Below are 18,212 nucleotides of genomic sequence, written 5' to 3'. Positions count from 1 at the left end.
TTTCCTAATATGGACAATTGAAGCTGCAAGGATGTGTTAACTTTCAAATAGAAAAATTTTAGGTACTTTATTTTTTGAATTACTGGTAGTTCTTACATTGTAAGTTGCTGTCTGGATTTGGTAATTGCAAAGCCTCAGCAGTAAGGGCTGAACTGGACTTGTAAGAAGCTAAGAAATGGTATACGGAGTGACGTCACGGAAATGGCGCCGTGAGCAGCGCGTCCGACAGATCTCCCCAAAATCACAACAAATTTATCAACTAGAAACAGGAAAATTTATCTTCGGAGCAAACTGAAAGCAAAAGGACTGTTATCACTCGAATCTGAGAGACGAGGGTGTGGAGGAAGCTACCGCAGGGACATTCATTCAAGCCGCGAGAAAGTGCGCCGGTGGTAAGTCATCCCGCACTCGGAAACCGCCGCCGCCGCCGCCGCCGCCACCGCCACTGCCGCCGCCGCGAGCAGTGGGTCGGTTGCAGAGCCAGCGGCAAACAGCCGCTGGCGCGCTCCCGGTCTGGTTGCAGACCGAGCATTGCAGACCGAGCACCGCTAACGTTCCCAGCGGCCCGCGCACGGGGAGCGGGAGAGGCCCCAGGGCGGTATTCCCTACTTGGGAGATTCTCTCCGCGGGCGGGGCACCTCACCCAGCCATTCAAGCTAACAATCAAGCGTTGGGGGAGGGGCGCGCGCAGGCAGCCTGAAATACCTTCGGGAGCACAGCTGCGACCCAATTACTAAAATTAACTTAACCCGTGAAATCTGCGCACCCTCGGTTCTAATTGATAAGATCTCTCTCAGTTCACCGACCCAAGACAAGAGGCGTGATATTTTTTGGTGCCTCTCGCTAAAGGGGCGGGGGCAACTTCTGATTGATAGAGCCTCCATATTCAGGGATAAACGCTAACAAGAAGGACTTAGCAGATAATAAGATCTATACCACACTAGTCGCAAGCAGAGACTAGTGCCTCTTTTTACCAGCCAAAACAGGCTACAAAGTGTGGAAAGCCTGGGTTGAGAGGTCCAATGGAATGCTAGGCGCTGAACAATCACCTTGACAACAATTGACTCCCACCCCCGCCTGATTACACTGGAGGCCCTGACTGTCAGAGCCCTTCCCAGAGCCTTGCACTGAGTGGGGATAGAGTGGGGATTTACCAGCTCTTTGAGCCTCTTACTCCCCAGGCAGAAGCAGTGGCAGCCTTGGGGCTGGATCGCCAGGCTGCTGGTTCGGGAGGGGGGGACTGGGAGAGAGAATCCACGAAGGCGAACTCTCTCGTCGTTAGACCCTGCAGACGCCGGCAGGCCTTGACTACCAACAAGACTAAAGCCAATTGTGTGACATTGCCATAGAACCCCATCAACTGCAAGTCCCTGCCTGGGTGTGGCGCAGGGGCAGGGCCTGGGGTGCAGAGTCGCCGACCGGGAAGAGGGAGAGAGGAGAAGGAGGAAGAGGTTGACATCTCAAAATCAGGAAAAATCCACAGACTTTGCAGCTTGTTCCACTGTTTGTTGGGTTTTTTTTTTTTGTAGTTGTTGTTGTTTGTTCCTTCTATCTTATTGCCTTTATTTCCTCCACCTCAGCCCTTCTATTCTCTGCCCATCTTATGCTTCCCTTTTCTTGAACTACACTACCCATAAGTGTTACATTTTATTTCTCTCCTTCATCCTCACCCTCCTTTGGGGTTATACTCCAGGACACTTAATTCTCACTCTCTCCTCTTTTGTTTTTTTTGCCTTATTTTGTTTTTTTCTCTTCCTTTTTTATTTCTTCCTTCATTTTTCACTTTTTCTTATTTTTTCCTTTCTATTCGTTTTTTCTTTTCTCGTTTTACTTTCCTCCCATTTAATCCTCAATCACGAACAAATTAGTTAATTTGGGACTCAAGGTTTTTTTTTGGCTTTGTTTTTCTTTTTCGGTTTTGTTTTTGTTTTTTTCTGGTTGGTTTGTTTTTGTGGCATTTTGGGTCCTCCCAACCCAAGGTCTCCATTGTATTTGGTCTTTGCTCCACTTAATACAACGTATTTTTACTTATTATTTTTATTTTTTCTTCTTGATTATTCCTTTTTTTTTTGTCCTTTTTTCTGGTTCCCTCTTGTCCCTCCCATTATATCTCTTGGTTGACCGTCACCCGCAGGCAGATCAACTTATGCTTGTCTAAGATTTTCTTCCCTTTTTTTTTTTTTTTTTATTTTTTATTTTTTTATTTTTTTTTTTTTTGCCCCCTTGAACTCTTCACCGCAAACCAGGCCCTCCATTATAGGCACGATATTTCCCTGAGGAGGGGAGAGGAGGGAAGGAGAACAAAGAAAAAAAAAAGGGGGAAATAATAAATTATTACTGCTTTTTTTTTTTGTGGGGTGTTTTACCCTTTGTTGTTTTTTTTTTGTTTTTTTGTTTTTGTTTTTTTTTTGTTTTTTTGTTTTTCTTTTTTTTTTTTTGTTTTTGTTTTTGTTTTTGTTTTTTACTTTTTACTCTTTATTAATTCTAATTAGTGCTATCAACAAGACCACCTGCAGATGCCAATAAGAAAGAGGAAATCGAATATTATGGATACAAAAGAAAGAGAGGTAACACAAATAGATGTGGAAAAATCTATGGAGAAAAGACTTAACATATTGGAAGCCTTGGAGCTAAATGACAGAGAATTTAAAATAGAAATCTTAAAAATACTCAGAGATATACAAGAAAACACGGAAAGGCAATATAGGGAGATCAGAAAACAACTCAATGAACACAAAGAATATATTACCAAGGAAATTGAAACTATAAAAACAAATCAAACAGAAATGAAAAACTCAATTCACGAGCTGAAAAACGAGGTAACAAGCTTAGCTAGCAGAACAACCCAGATTGAAGATAGGATTAGTGAAATAGAAGACAAACAACTTGAGGCACAACAGAGAGAAGAAGAAAGAGACTCAAAAATAATAAAAAACGAGAAAGCCCTACAGGAATTATCTGACTCCATCAGAAAGAATAACATAAGAATAATAGGTATATCAGAGGGAGAAGAGAAAGAAAATGGAATGGAGAATATACTCAAACAAATAATAGACGAGAACTTCCCAAGCCTGTGGAAAGAAATAAAGCCTCAAGTTCAAGAAGCAAACAGAACACCGAGTTTTCTTAACCCCAACAAACCCACTCCAAGGCACATCATAATAAAGATGACACAAACCAATGACAAAGAAAAAATTCTCAAGGCAGCCAGGGAAAAGAAGAGTACAACATATAAAGGAAGGCCTATTAGATTATCATCAGATTTCTCAGCAGAAACTCTACAAGCTAGAAGAGAGTGGACCCCAATATTTAAGGCCCTGAAAGAGAGGAACTTTCAGCCAAGAATACTATACCCATCAAAGCTATCCTTCAAGTATGAAGGAGATATAAAAACATTCACAAATACAGAAAAGATGAGAGAATTTATCACGAGAAAGCCCCCACTCCAGGAAATACTAAAGGGGGTTTTCCAACCAGATTCAAAGAACAAAAGAAAACAACACCACAAGTAACAGCTCCACCAAGAACACAATAAAACCAAACTTAAACTGTGACAACAAAGGAAAAAAAAAGGGGGGGAGAGAATGGAGATTAACAGTAGCAAAGGACGATGAAGTGCAGAAATACTTATAAGATAGGGTACTACAATGAATATGGTAGGTACCCTTTTCATTACTTAATGGTAACCACCCTTGAAAAAACCACCACAAAAACACATGACTTAAAAAAGGTAGCAACAGAGGAAAGAAGTATGGAACACAAACAAACAGAAACAAATGATAGAAAAACAAAATAGAAGAATCAAACTAGATACAAAACTAACAGAAAGCAATTTATAAAATGGTAGTAGGGAACCCACAAGTGTCAATAATTACACTAAATGTAAATGGATTAAACTTACCAATAAAAAGACACAGAGTAGCAGAATGGATTAAAAAAGAAAATCCAACTATATGCTGCCTACAAGAAACACATCTAAGCAACAAGGATAAAAACAAATTCAAAGTGAAAGGCTGGAAAACAATACTCCAAGCAAACAACACCCAAAAAAAAGCAGGTGTAGCAATACTCATATCTGATAATGCTGACTACAAGACAGAAAAAGTACTCAGAGACAAAAATGGTCACTTCATAATGATTAAGGGGACACTGAATCAAGAAGACATAACAATCCTTAATATATATGCACCAAACCAAGGAGCACCAAAATATATAAGACAGCTACTTATTGACCTTAAAACAAAAACTAACAAAAATACAATCATACTTGGAGACCTCAATACTCCGCTGACGGCTCTAGATCGGTCATCCAAACTGAGAATCAACAAAGATATAGTGGCCTTGAACGAAATACTAGAACACCTGGATATGATAGACATCTACAGGACACTTCATCCCAAAGCGACAGAGTATACATTTTTCTCTAGTGTACATGGAACATTCTCAAGAATTGACCATATGTTGGGCCACAAAGACAATATCAGCAAATTTAGAAAAATTGAAATTGTACCAAGCATATTTTCTGATCATAAAGCCTTGAAACTAGAATTCAACGGCAAAAAAGAGGGGGAAAAACCCACAAAAATGTGGAAAATAAACAACATACTTCTAAAAAATGAATGGGTCAAAGAAGAAATAAGCGCAGAGATCAAAAGATACATACAGACAAATGAAAATGAAAATACGACATATCAGAATCTCTGGGATGCAGCAAAAGCAGTAATAAGAGGAAAGTTCATATCACTTCAGGCCTATATGAACAAACAAGAGAGAGCCGAAGTAAACCACTTAACTTCACACCTTAAGGAACTAGAAAAAGAAGAACAAAGACAACCCAAAACCAGCCGAAGAAAGGAGATAATAAAAATCAGAGCAGAAATAAATGAAATAGAGAACAGAAAAACTATAGAAAAAATCAATAAAACAAGGAGCTGGTTCTTTGAAAAGGTCAACAAAATTGACAAACCCTTGGCAAGACTCACCAAGGAAAAAAGGCACAGGACTCAAATAAATAAAATCCAAAATGAAAGAGGAGAAATCACCACGGACACCGTAGATATACAAAGAATTATTGTAGAATACTATGAAAAATTATATGCCACCAAATACAACAATCTAGAAGAAATGGATAAATTCCTAGAACAATACAACCTTCCTAGACTGAGTCATGAAGAAGCAGAAAGCCTAAACAGACCAATCAGCAGGGAGGAAATAGAAAAAACTATTAAAAACCTCCCCAAAAATAAAAGTCCAGGCCCAGACGGTTATACTAGTGAATTCTATCAAACATTCAAAGAAGACTTGGTTCCTATTCTACTCAAAGTCTTCCAAAAAATTGAAGAAGAAGCAATACTTCCAAACACATTTTATGAGGCCAACATAACCCTCATACCAAAACCTGGCAAGGATGGCACAAAGAAAGAAAACTACAGACCAATATCTCTAATGAATACAGATGCTAAAATTCTAAACAAAATACTGGCAAACCGAATACAACAACATATTAAAAAAATAATACATCATGATCAAGTGGGATTCATCCCAGAATCTCAAGGATGGTTCAACATACGCAAAACGGTTAACGTAATACACCATATCAACAAAACAAAGAACAAAAACCACATGATCTTATCAATAGATGCAGAAAAGGCTTTTGATAAAATACAACACAATTTTATGTTTAAGACTCTCAACAAAATGGGTATAGAAGGAAAATATCTCAACATGATAAAGGCCATATATGATAAACCATCAGCTAACATCATATTAAATGGCACTAAACTGAAGGCTTTCCCCCTTAAATCAGGAACAAGACAGGGTTGTCCACTCTCTCCACTCTTATTTAACGTGGTGCTAGAAGTTCTGGCCAGAGCAATCAGACAAGACAAAGAAATAAAAGGCATCCATATTGGAAAAGAAGAAGTAAAGGTATCACTTTTTGCTGATGATATGATCCTATACATCGAAAACCCGAAGGACTCCACAAAAAGATTATTAGAAACAATAAACCAATACAGTAAGGTCGCAGGATACAAAATTAACATACAGAAGTCCATAGCCTTTCTCTATGCCAACAATGAAATATTAGAAAACGAACTCAAAAAAATAATCCCCTTCACGATTGCAACAAAAAAAATAAAATACCTAGGAATAAACATAACAAAGAATGTAAAGGACCTATATAATGAAAATTACAAAGCATTGTTAAGGGAAATCGAAAAAGATACAATGAGATGGAAAAATATTCCTTGCTCTTGGATAGGAAGAATAAATATAATCAAAATGGCCATATTACCCAAAGCAATATACAAATTTAATGCAATTCCCATCAAAATTCCTATGAGATTTTTTAAAGAAATGGAACAAAAAATCATCAGATTTATATGGAACTATAAAAAACCCCGAATAGCCAAAACAATCCTAAGGAAAAAGAATGAAGCTGGGGGCATTACAATACCTGACTTTAAACTATATTATAGGGCCACAATAATCAAAACAGCATGGTATTGGCAGAAAAATAGACACTCAGACCAATGGAACAGAATAGAAAGCCCAGAAATAAAACCACATATATATGGTCAAATAATCTTTGATAAAGGGGCCAACAACACACAATGGAGAAAAGAAAGCCTCTTCAACAAATGGTGTTGGGAAAACTGGAAAGCCACATGCAAAAGAATGAAACTCGACTACAGCCTGTCCCCGTGTACTAAAATTAATTCAAAATGGATCAAAGACCTAAATATAAGACCTGAAACAATAAAGTACATAGAAGAAGACATAGGTACTAAACTCATGGACCTGGGTTTTAAAGAACATTTTATGAACTTGACTCCAATGGCAAGAGAAGTGAAGGCAAAGATAAATGAATGGGACTACATCAGAATAAAAAGTTTTTGCTCAGCAAGAGAAACTGATATAAAAATAAACAGACAGCCAACTAAATGGGAAATGATATTTTCAAACAACAGCTCAGATAAGGGCCTAATTTCCAAAATTTACAAAGAACTCATAAAACTCAACAACAAACAAACAAACAATCCAATAAAAAAATGGGAAGAAGACATGAATAGACACTTCTCCCAGGAAGAGATACAAATGGCCAACAGATATATGAAAAAATGCTCAGCTTCATTAGTTATTAGGGAAATGCAAATCAAAACTACAATGAGATACCACCTCACACCTGTTAGATTAGCTATGATCAACAAGACGGGTAATAGCAAATGTTGGAGAGGCTGTGGAGAAAAAGGAACCCTCATTCACTGTTGGTGGGACTGTAAGGTAGTACAACCATTATGGAGGAAAGTATGGTGGTTCCTCAAAAAACTGCAAATAGAACTACCTTATGACCCAGCAATCCCTCTACTGGGTATATACCCCCAAAACTCAGAAACATTGATACGTGAAGACACATGTAGCCCCATGTTCATTGCAGCACTGTTCACAGTGGCCAAGACATGGAAACAACCAAAAAGCCCTTCAATAGAAGACTGGATAAAGAAGATGTGGCACATATACACTATGGAATACTACTCAGCCATAAGAAACGATGACATCAGATCATTTACAGCAAAATGGTGGGATCTTGATAACATTATAAGGAGTGAAATAAGTAAATCAGAAAAAAACAAGAACTACATGATTCCATACATTGGTGGAACATAAAAATGAGACTAAGAGACATGGACAAGAGTGTGGTGGTTACCAGGGGTGGGGGGAGGGAGGACAGGGGGAGAGTTAGGGGGAGGGGGAGGGGCACAGAGAACTAGATAGAGGGTGGCGAAGGACAATCTGACTTTGGGCGAGGGGTATGCAACATAATTTAATGACAAAATAACCTAGACATGTTTTCTTTGAATATATGTACCCTGATTTATTAATGTCATCCCATTACCATTAATAAAAATTTATTTAAAAAAAAAAAAAAAAAAAAAAAAAAAAGAAATGGTATACTGCTAAAGAGATGGTGGTGGTTAGAAAAAAACTTCATGGTAGAGAATTTCAGCAAAAAAGGGACAAAGAAATAGAGAAAGTTTAAAACCTCATTGGGAAAATGGCATTTTTAGGAAATGAAAAATAGTATTTTTACCAAGACTGAGAAGCAGCAGCAGCAGCAGCAGACAGCAGCAACCAAAGATTTAGAAGATAGGGACTATTCCATCAGGAAGGTGACAAAATGTTGGGGTTGTGAGAAAAAGTGTAGAAAATAATTATGAGAACTAGCAGTTCTCCTGTGAGAGAAATGAGAAAGAAACAAAGAATATAGAGAAAAAACTTTTGAGATGGCAGTAAGAGATTTAAAAAAGCTCATGTGGCAAGGTGCCTCCTCTTTCATTAAAGAAGATCATCTCCAACAAGCAATGTGGTTGGGTGGAAATGGCACTGGGAGCTAGAGAAAAATGGGCAATGTCTACAATGAGCACAGATAGAGGAGGAAAGGCATGGTATACATGTATTTTGGAATAATATTGGAATTCCAATTTGATTCAGTAGCATCATTTTAAAGTGGAACTGATGAACTTAGCAAGGTAAGGCTGGAAAGCCAGGACCAGGGCCAGAGAAAGTACAGTAGTTTATAGGGTCCATTCAGGTTTAGGAGTTTATGAATTGGGAATGGTTTCTTATTAAAGATGCCAATGTATGAATGACCGGGATGTCAAGGTAGACTGGGGAGTCATGAAGCCAGAATGGTGCTGACAGACTGGAATACTAGAAAGGACTCAAGGAAACCAGGCTATGATGAGGGGAAAATACAATAGTTGAAATCTATTATGAGGAGAAAATAACTGCACAATTTGTAGGGTACTGAGAATTTGTGTTTATCTGGAGTGAAGCCTTATTAGAGCTGAAAAGATTGAGGACTTTTATGGAAGAGAACGTTTGATGTGTCACCATATGAATGCTCGAAGCATTCACAGGGTGGCTATGGATAAGATGAGGAAAATAAATGAGATCTAAGTGCTGAAAAAGATGTCTAACAAGTTAGTAGACTGTGGCACAAGGATATGGAGGAGTAACTATAATGATGATAAGACTATTAACTGTACTAACAATACTAACAGTGACCATATCCTAACCATACTGTATTAAGGCACTATACTTAGTATTTTATAAACATTAACTTGTTCATGAATATCTATTTCACTAGGGTGGATCTTATTATCTCTATTTCATAGAGGATGAAGTTTGGTCAATAAATGATAAATCAGTCACTTAGACATAACCTCATTGTATGTTAGGTGTTATGCTAAGGCAGTGGATATTAGAGTCCATTCTAATGAGAAGTTATTAGCCCAAGTCCTGTGCTAGTGAACAGCAAAGCTGAGATTTAGCCCTTCGGTTCTGAGCTTTTTTTAATTGTTAACCAAGGGAGTCATTTCATTTGAATGAAGAAAGGGAAAAGAAAAAGCACGTGTTAGGTAAAGTACACTTAACTTATGTGATAGAGATAGAGATGGCATATGATGACACCGTCTAGGACATTGAGGCAGCTGTGGCCATCATCACTGCATTTCTTGCCTGTACATGCAGGTCATTCCCACGTTGAAAGGTAAAGACTACTGTTGGGTAAAGTCTGCCTTCAGGGTGGCATATTGCAAATTGTGGATTGCCTGACTGCTTGTGGAAGGGCAATTGTTCGCTGCTGTATGCCAGAGAAAGACTTTTTCCCCCAGCCGGTTTTTGCTGGAGAAGCTAGAGAGAGAGAGGGAGTGCTGAGGGGCCAGGCCTGTTTGGCTGGGGAGTGCTGTTTTGCTTGTGAGGGCTTTTGAGTCTGGGTGAGTTCGGGGTAAGAAAGGGAAACAGTCTTCTCTGCCTGCTTGCTCATCCACCATTACGAGACTTTAATAAGTGGAATGGCCCACCACTTTCTGGCTCCACAGTTCCTTTACCAATCTGCCCGAATTCAATGGGAACTGGCAGGGCCAGGGCCACAGCAGACATCACTGGCCTTACAACTACTTTTCTTTCACTTCTTTGAATCAGGGCTGGCCTGCGACTTTCTGACCCAAAGAGATGGGTAGCAGTTGATACTGCTTGACTTTTGAGGAGAGGTTGTAAGCAGTAGTGCAGCTTCATTCCAGGGCTCATGGAATGCTTACGGGAAAATCCAGCTGCCTAGTTAGAAACTTGATTAAATTGCAGCTACCAATTGGAGAGACTCTTAGAGAGTGGGAGGTCCAAGTGGCCCCCAGCTATTCCAGGCAACCCAGGCCAGGAACCAGAAAGTGAGTGATGTCACCTTCAAATGACTCAAGCTTCAGCCACCACAAGACTCACATACATGAGAAATCCCAAGTGAAAACCTTGCTCTGCCCGTCAGCTGCCAACATTATGAGATAAAATAATAGATTGATGTTTCAAATCACTAAGTTTGGGGGCAGCAATGGATAATTGGAACAGACTTCAAAACAGTTTCATTTGGAAGTTTGTTCTATTAGATAGAAAACTTGTCAGGAGGATCTTCAAGATGCAATGAAAACAGACTTGAAATTCAGCTAATGTATTCAAACAGGAATAATTACCAACATAATTCATTTGTTGAGCTCTTCTGTATTGTTCTATTTATTCTGTTCAATTTTACTTATTACATTTAGTCACATCTGCGAAAGGCATTTATTAACAACCACTTATGTGTGACAGAAAATATTGTGAAAAATAACTTGAACTTAAATAAAGCTATTTGCCTTTTGGAATATTAAAGCTCTATGAAATGTTTAAATTAGTTATCTTAAAAATTATATTTATTTTAATAAGATATAATAAGTAATTACTCTAAATAATTCTTTTAAAACTTCAGCTGAAACAAAAACTAAAATTTGCAATGTAATTGATACCCCTAAATATTTTTTGTCTATGGGGCTATTTTCTCAAATACAGTTTATAGCAAAATAATCAGTGAACAAGGTTTATATATTTAGAATACTGATTGTAGCTGTGCTATTATTTATAATTAACCATTATAAATAACTGTCCAATAATCATGTAATTTTCAAATCATAAAATCTTATGATAAAATATTAAGCAGCCATTAAACTGCCTGATATTAAGCAGCCATTAAACTGCCTAATATAGCAAACTGTTTAATGATATGGAAAATAATCACAATTTAAATGAAAACAAAGTAGAATGCAACATTGTACATAAATATAAATAATAATGGTAATTTGCCAAATATGTAAAGGAGAACACTAAAGAAAAGGCATTAAAGTGTACATGGTAGTTATTGCATAGAGGTGAAGATGTACATATTTAAATTGTATTCTTTATAACTGTTTGGATTTTCAAATTGTGTACAGTAAAAATGTATTACTTCTATAATTATTTTTAAAAGTCATTAATTTAAAGAAAGCCTTCATATCATGATATGCATGTCCAAGTCTAAGTACATTCTGTGTAACTACATGTTTACTAAATGCCAAGTATGTGCAAAACACTGTGCTGAGTGGTGAAAGGTGGAGTGGGTGTGGACAAATGGCTTACAGGAGGGCAAAATAATGTTCCAGGCCTCGTTGTATTACAATCCAGTGAAAGTCAGATTTTTTTTTACAAAAAACAAGTCAGGCAGTGATGTTCAAGGGTTTTGGGAGTATATTTTACATTGCTTTATAATAGTTGTTACATTAATTATAATTATTTTCTATCATTTCCATTTGTATGAATATTCAACATAGCATTTGACATATATTGGCCCTCAATAAATATTTATAGATGAAGAGATGTAAGGAAAAATGGAAAAAAAAGAAGAGTCTTTGAGTCTGAAATGTCTATCGATTAACAAGTTAAAGAATGTTTTAAAATAATTGCTGTATAGGATAGTGATCCAATATGATAGCCTTTTTGTTGTTAAATCAAAATACATTTAAATTAAGTTTTTTTAGTCAAGCTTAGAGAAAGGTGATATAAAATTGACAGAATAGCTCCCCGAATAAAGAATATAAACCTTTATATAATTTAATACTAAGACTCATTATTATTAGAAACTTACTATGGACAGATAATTTTTCTAAATTCTTATAACCTGCAATATTTTTATAAATATGTTATTATAAAACTATTCTGAAAAAATAATTTGATTTACTTTTTAAGACAGATTATATGCAATTTTCAACCAAAATAAAAGTGAAAATGAAATTTATAGTTGCATTAGTATTAGTTTATCAATATTTTATCTATAGAAAAAAGTATATTTTTAGGTATTTCGTATTGAATGTTGCCTGCAATTAGCTTCCTGTATATATTAAGGAGTGAAGCACGTTAATATAATGTTAGTACAATCTACAGCTTTGTTTTTAAAAGCTGTTAATGATGGGCATATTTTTAACCACCTTTTGACTGGTCGAATCATGAAGTAAATTTTCTCTCAAAACATTTTACAGCTAATTTACAGAAGACATCTTTGGAAATAGATTAATAAGAGAAATATTCCAGAAATGACAAATGTGTGACAGTAGCTCGTGTCTGAATGTTATACAGATGCCACTCATTTAGCAGAAATCTTGTCACTTTTATACTTCACTGTAATGACTCAGTGTCAGATGGGCAACATCTGGTAAAGCCCACTCTTCTCATCCCCTATGACAGTGCAATTACATAGGATCACTAACATAATGACTTGATTTGAAAAAAGATATTTTAGACAAATGGCGCAGTCTCCTCCTTCTTCATGGTGAAGATGTCTGAGCCAGTGGTGAGGCACAAAGGTCCTACCAGAACCGTGTTCTCATGAATTCAATCTGTCCTCAACCAAGGGCTCTCTAAACTTGCTATTAGATTGCTTTCACATTGACTCATTCTCTGACCTTAGAAAATGTTCTTCTCCTGAGAGGCTATTGACTTCTAAAGCTGAAAAAACAATTACTATATTTAGATTTTTTTTCCTTCATGTCATCAGCATAACAGTAGGCTTTATTGTAATGCTGGTGACAGGAAAGAAAAACCTCATAAAGCAATGTTACATAGTCTTGGAATTTTAAATTAACTGGAGTCATCTAGTTCAACCCTATTATTTTTCAGATGAGGAAGGAGTACTCGAGATAGAAAAACTCCTCCCCCTCCTCCTGAAACAAACAAATAAACAAACAAACAAACCCCAGACCGAAACATTCCTCCTGTTTTGGAGGGAAAAGGAGGTGAAGCGGGATCAGCCTTAGTCTTGACAGCCAGTGGAGTGATATTTCTTGTTCAAAGCAAATTATGACAAATTAATGTGGTACAAACAGTAAATTGAATACTGAATTCATAAAAAATTATTGCCCATTCTCCTTTTAGATAACAACTTGTGGTGCCAGGCTTTAGAGTTCTTATGGAGCAAATGTCCAACCCTTCTTGAGGGACAATTCTTAAAACCATCTTCCTAAAGCTGAGACTCACTCCCCATGTGCAGCAGCTCACCTGGCTCTTCCTCATCTGCATATGATCCCATTCTCTGCCTGATTTTGATACCTACTGATTCTACAAATGTCCCTATTGTTCGTCTGTTATTTTTTTTACACTGAAAAATCTATTCAGTTTGCTTTCATTTTTATTTGATTTTGAGGACTTTCACGTTATGTTTCTCACATAGAAGTTTATGTGAAAAATTAAACGTAAGATTCAAATATTAAGCAGACTTTTTTCTTTAAACTATTTAAAGCTAAAATATTAAAAACTATGTTAGTAAATATGCCACAGTATTCGTTCTATTTTTAAGTCCGTCAATATTGCCTGGGGACAGACATCTACTTCTAAATATGTAGGAATATGTTTTTGGGAAAAGGAGCCAGGCATAGCAGTTATTCGTGAAAGTAAGGTCCTGAACATGTCTTCTAATACTGAGTGAAGAGATGTAACTACTGTCTGGAAGATTGGATTAATGTGGGAGAAATAAACTCAATAACGCAGGCCTCAAAATTTTTTTATATTTTAATCATATAGTTAAATTATATGCAATAAACTGTCCAGCAAAAAACTACTTTCCATTGACACAAACAAAAAACCCTTTTATAATAACAATAAAACATTTCATTAAAAAGTAATGATCAATAATGTGAATAGATTTCCTATAGCTCATCATATATTATTACCTATTAACTGATTATTGTCAATTCAATTAAAAATAACTAATGGTGGAGGTTTTCATTTTTAGAATAGAATTATAAAGAATTATGGTACAACCTTATTTAGAAAGCATGGTGTTATTGATAGTATATTTCTGCTTAGGAAAAAAATGTCTGCTGACGTGTTTTTGACAAACTAGATTGGCAAAGTCCAACTTCATATAATATTGCAACATTCCCTCTTTAACTTTTCCCCAGATACCTCCTTACCATCCTATGTTCCTCATGAAGTCTAGAATGCTTTCTTCGGTTTCTTTACTATTTACTAACCTAATTTAAGTGACCATTTCCTACTGTTCTCAATCCCACAAAAATAACCAACACTTTTTTTTTAACCAGGGGCAGTTAAGAATTGAAACAAGAGGTAAACAGTTCAAATTATTTTTTCAAAAGCAATTTTGTTTTCAATTAATTAAATTATGTTTACCATTTATCATATCAATTTATTTATTATCATTATATTCATTATTGTTGTTACCTACCTACCTACCTACGTCTGTCATCTATGTATTCTGCTTTTTCAGCATAAAATTCTTGTCCCTTTTCATTTTGCATATTTAACACCTGGAAAGCTTCTAATTTCAAATCTCTGCTTTAGTTTCACTTTCTTGGAGGAGACTTTCTCTGGATGCCCTGCCTAGATAAAATCACTTCGTTATACATTCATAATACCATGTACCTTTCAGAGTTGAAATCGCAGTTGGAGCTTTCTACTTATTTCTGTGACTCTTTTATTAATGGTGGCTTTCCTCTCTGGATTTTCGTTACAGAGGAGCTGGAATCCTGCTTGTAATTTGCTCACTACTGTATTCCCAATGCCTAGTAGAGTAGTTAGCACATAGTCTGTTATAAATTTAGATTTGCAATAAATGATTGAATGAATACTGTTTACTAACAGCCTAGCATACATTTTTACTTTTGATGAATCAAAATATGAGAAAGAGTAATATATCGTTACAAAATCTTAACAGCATTCCAAAATAAAGTCTTTTACAGTATGTTAAAAAGGAGGGTTCAATTATGTTAGACTCTCTTCCTTGTTAAATGCTATTAATTAGCTACTCATCTGATCATGGTATGTTTCTACACAACAACAACAAAACAGGCTATTAGTGTCTTTCAGACTTTGATGAATAACAAAATCTCTGGCATGTTTGTAAGAAAAAAAGGAAATTCCTTGACTGTTCTCAATAGCAACAAAATTGCAATTTCTTTGATTAGGGCTTAGAATTGTATTTTATATAAAATGCTTAGGAAGTTTCTATGCACCTTCTATTTCAATAAAAACTGATCTAAAGAAAAGATATTTGGATAGAATCAGAAAAATCTTATTCCACTTTTTACTTTTTATGTAAGAACTTTGTGCATGTTTCCTGAAACTTGGGCAAGTTTTAGAATTTTATTAGTCTCAGTTTCTTGACATTGTATAAAGGAAATTATACTATTTATCTTATATCATTATTTCAAGGACTACTTAGGGCACTTCATATAAAAAGTACTTTATAACTATCTATCTAGCACTCATTATGCCTCTCACTAGTTCAGTAACTTGAACAATGTCATATGATCTCACTATGCTTCATTTTGTTTTTAAACAAGAACCTTTATTACATATAAACAAGAACTTATAAACCACATTAAGCCTTATAGATGTGATAATAGATGTGAAAAAAATGTACTACTTTGGCATATTTAACAAACAATATCTTAAGGGGAGTTCATGTAAAATGAAAAAAAGGAATGCTGAAATAATAATCACTTAATACTCACCTATCAAGTAGAAGGCATCATGCTAAACATCACATGCTTTCTCTCTAACCTTAAAAGCAAATATGGTATTAGCACCTCTTTTCCATAAATAAGAAGATTGAGTCTCAGAAAGTTCAGATGACTCATCCAAGGCTGCACAATTTTCCAATAGTGGGCATGGGGTTCAATTTTGATTCTTGATTGGATGAGTATATGAGTTTTAACTCCATGCTGTTTATTACTACATAATGCTACTTCACATAATCCAGCATAGACATAAAATGTAGATTTCAGAGGCTAAAAGTTACTATGTTTAGGACAAATAATTTTTTATTAGTTGAAAATTGATTTAGAGGTAGAAAATGTATGATAAAGATTAAATGAACTTTGGGATTAATTCCCTAATATTCACTCCACCTGTCCCAATAGAGTGTAGGTAACTAATCCCTCATTATATGGATGGCCCTGATTAGTCTATGTCCATCTTGCAATCTCACCAGACCCCACTAATGATTGATTCAGGAAGCTAAGTCAAAGCCTATCAAATTATGGCAATCTTCTTATGATAATTTCTGGCAGGAGTAACTATACGGTCTAAACTGGCAAAACCAGATGAAGGGATGGACATTTGTAGAGACTTGCTAGTTCTTTCTCCTGTTATATGTGAACAAGAAAGCATTTAGCCTCTATTATTCGAGTACACAGCCTAAGACTACAATGAATATGGGTATGGCCAACATTGTAGATAACAGAGTGAAGAGATAGAATCAACTTTGGTCCTTGGATAAAACTTGGGACACTAGATCAACCAACTAAAACTTCTACCTCCTGTCATGAGTGCCAATAAATTTTCTTATTGTTTTAATCAATTTGAGTTTGGCTTTCTATTACTTGCAACTAGAAGCATCCTAATATACTAAGGATAAATGAGAACTCCCCTGGTTTATGAAAGATTAAAACTGGAATAATTTCTTATCTGTGCTAAAACTGGTTATATATTATTGTAAATAACAAGAAACAGAGCATATCCAATAATACTAAATTAGTGCAGATATACCCCTTGGAGTTGAAAAATGACAAGTCAGTTGGGAAAACTGACAGAACTGCTGGCTGACAAGAAGCAAACAGCCAATTAAGTAAACTCATGATGCAATAAAATTATTAAAATGACTTAAAAACTTATCTATAGGATAATGGAATGATCATTTTGGAAGGAGACTTTGAATTTATTAAGGAGGTACTATTATAATCAATGTATTCTTTCTTTCTTTAGTGACAGAGACAGAGAGAGAGACAGAGAAGGACAGATAGGGACAGACAGGCAGGAAGTGAGAGAGACTAGGAGGCTCAATTCTTTGTTGAGGCTCCTTAGTTGTTTATTGATTGCTTTCTCATATGTGTCTTGACCAGGGGGCTTAGCCAAGCAGATGACCCCTTGCTCAAGCCAGAAACTTTGGACTTAAGCCAATGACCTTGGGCTTCAAGCCAGTGAACTTTGGGCTCAAGCTAGTGACCATGGGATGGGAGTATGTCTATGAGCCCGTGCTCAAGCTGGATGAGCTTGAGTTCAAGCCAGCAACCCTGGGGTTTCAAACCTGTGTCCTCTGCATTCCAGTCCAATGCTCTATCCACTGTGCCATTGCCTGGTCAGTCTATAATCAATGTATTCTTATGAAAATAAACTTTAACAAAGTATTAAAAAATCAGAGAATTTAGACCAAAAAATTTTTAAAAACCCATTTTGTAAACTCACAATTAAATATTTGTTTCTCAGTGCTACATTAATTGAAGAAGAAAAAAGAAAAGAAGAAGAAGAAAAGAAGAAGAAGAGAAAGAAGAAAGAGGAGGAGGAGGAGGAGGAGAAGGAGAAGTAAGAAAAAAGAAGAAAGAAGAAAAGGAAGAAGCAGCAGCAACTTGAGGGGGCTGGAAAAACTACCACATGACAACTTTGAATGATGAGAACTGAACACCTACCATGAGACCTCCATTCTCATGCAGGCTCTGCCATTATTTAGTCAAATGGATAATGAACTTACGAGTTCACTTTTTACCTCTGGGACACAGAAAGTTCTTTAGATACTATGGCTGGAATGATGGGTTTTTCAGTGAAAGTTCCAAGAAAACAGTTTCTCTGAACTGGCACTTAAAGATAGAACAAACAAAGCCCAGAGAAATAAAAGTAAAGACATTAAATATCAGAGGGGTAATAAGTGTCATAGAGTCTAAAAAATAATAGAAAAAATTAGTGAAACCAAGAGCTGGTTCTTTGAAAGAGGTAAATAAGACAGACAGACCTTTAACCAGACTTGTCAAGAAGAGAGAGGACTCAAATAAATAAAATTAGAAATGAAAGAGAAGTAACAA

General features: G+C 36.1%; 1 protein-coding gene across 2 annotated transcripts in view; it reads right to left on the bottom strand.

Annotated features, from left to right (window-relative positions):
- CNTN5 (contactin 5) overlaps positions 1–18,212 on the bottom strand; it is a 1,309,320-nt gene that overhangs the window by 89,794 nt on the left and 1,201,314 nt on the right. The window lies entirely within an intron of this gene.

Source organism: Saccopteryx leptura, chromosome 1 (assembly GCF_036850995.1).
Source record: "Saccopteryx leptura isolate mSacLep1 chromosome 1, mSacLep1_pri_phased_curated, whole genome shotgun sequence".
NCBI lineage: Eukaryota > Metazoa > Chordata > Mammalia > Chiroptera > Emballonuridae > Saccopteryx > Saccopteryx leptura.
Note: the sequence above shows the minus strand (reverse complement) of the source record. Positions and strands in the feature narration are given on the sequence as shown.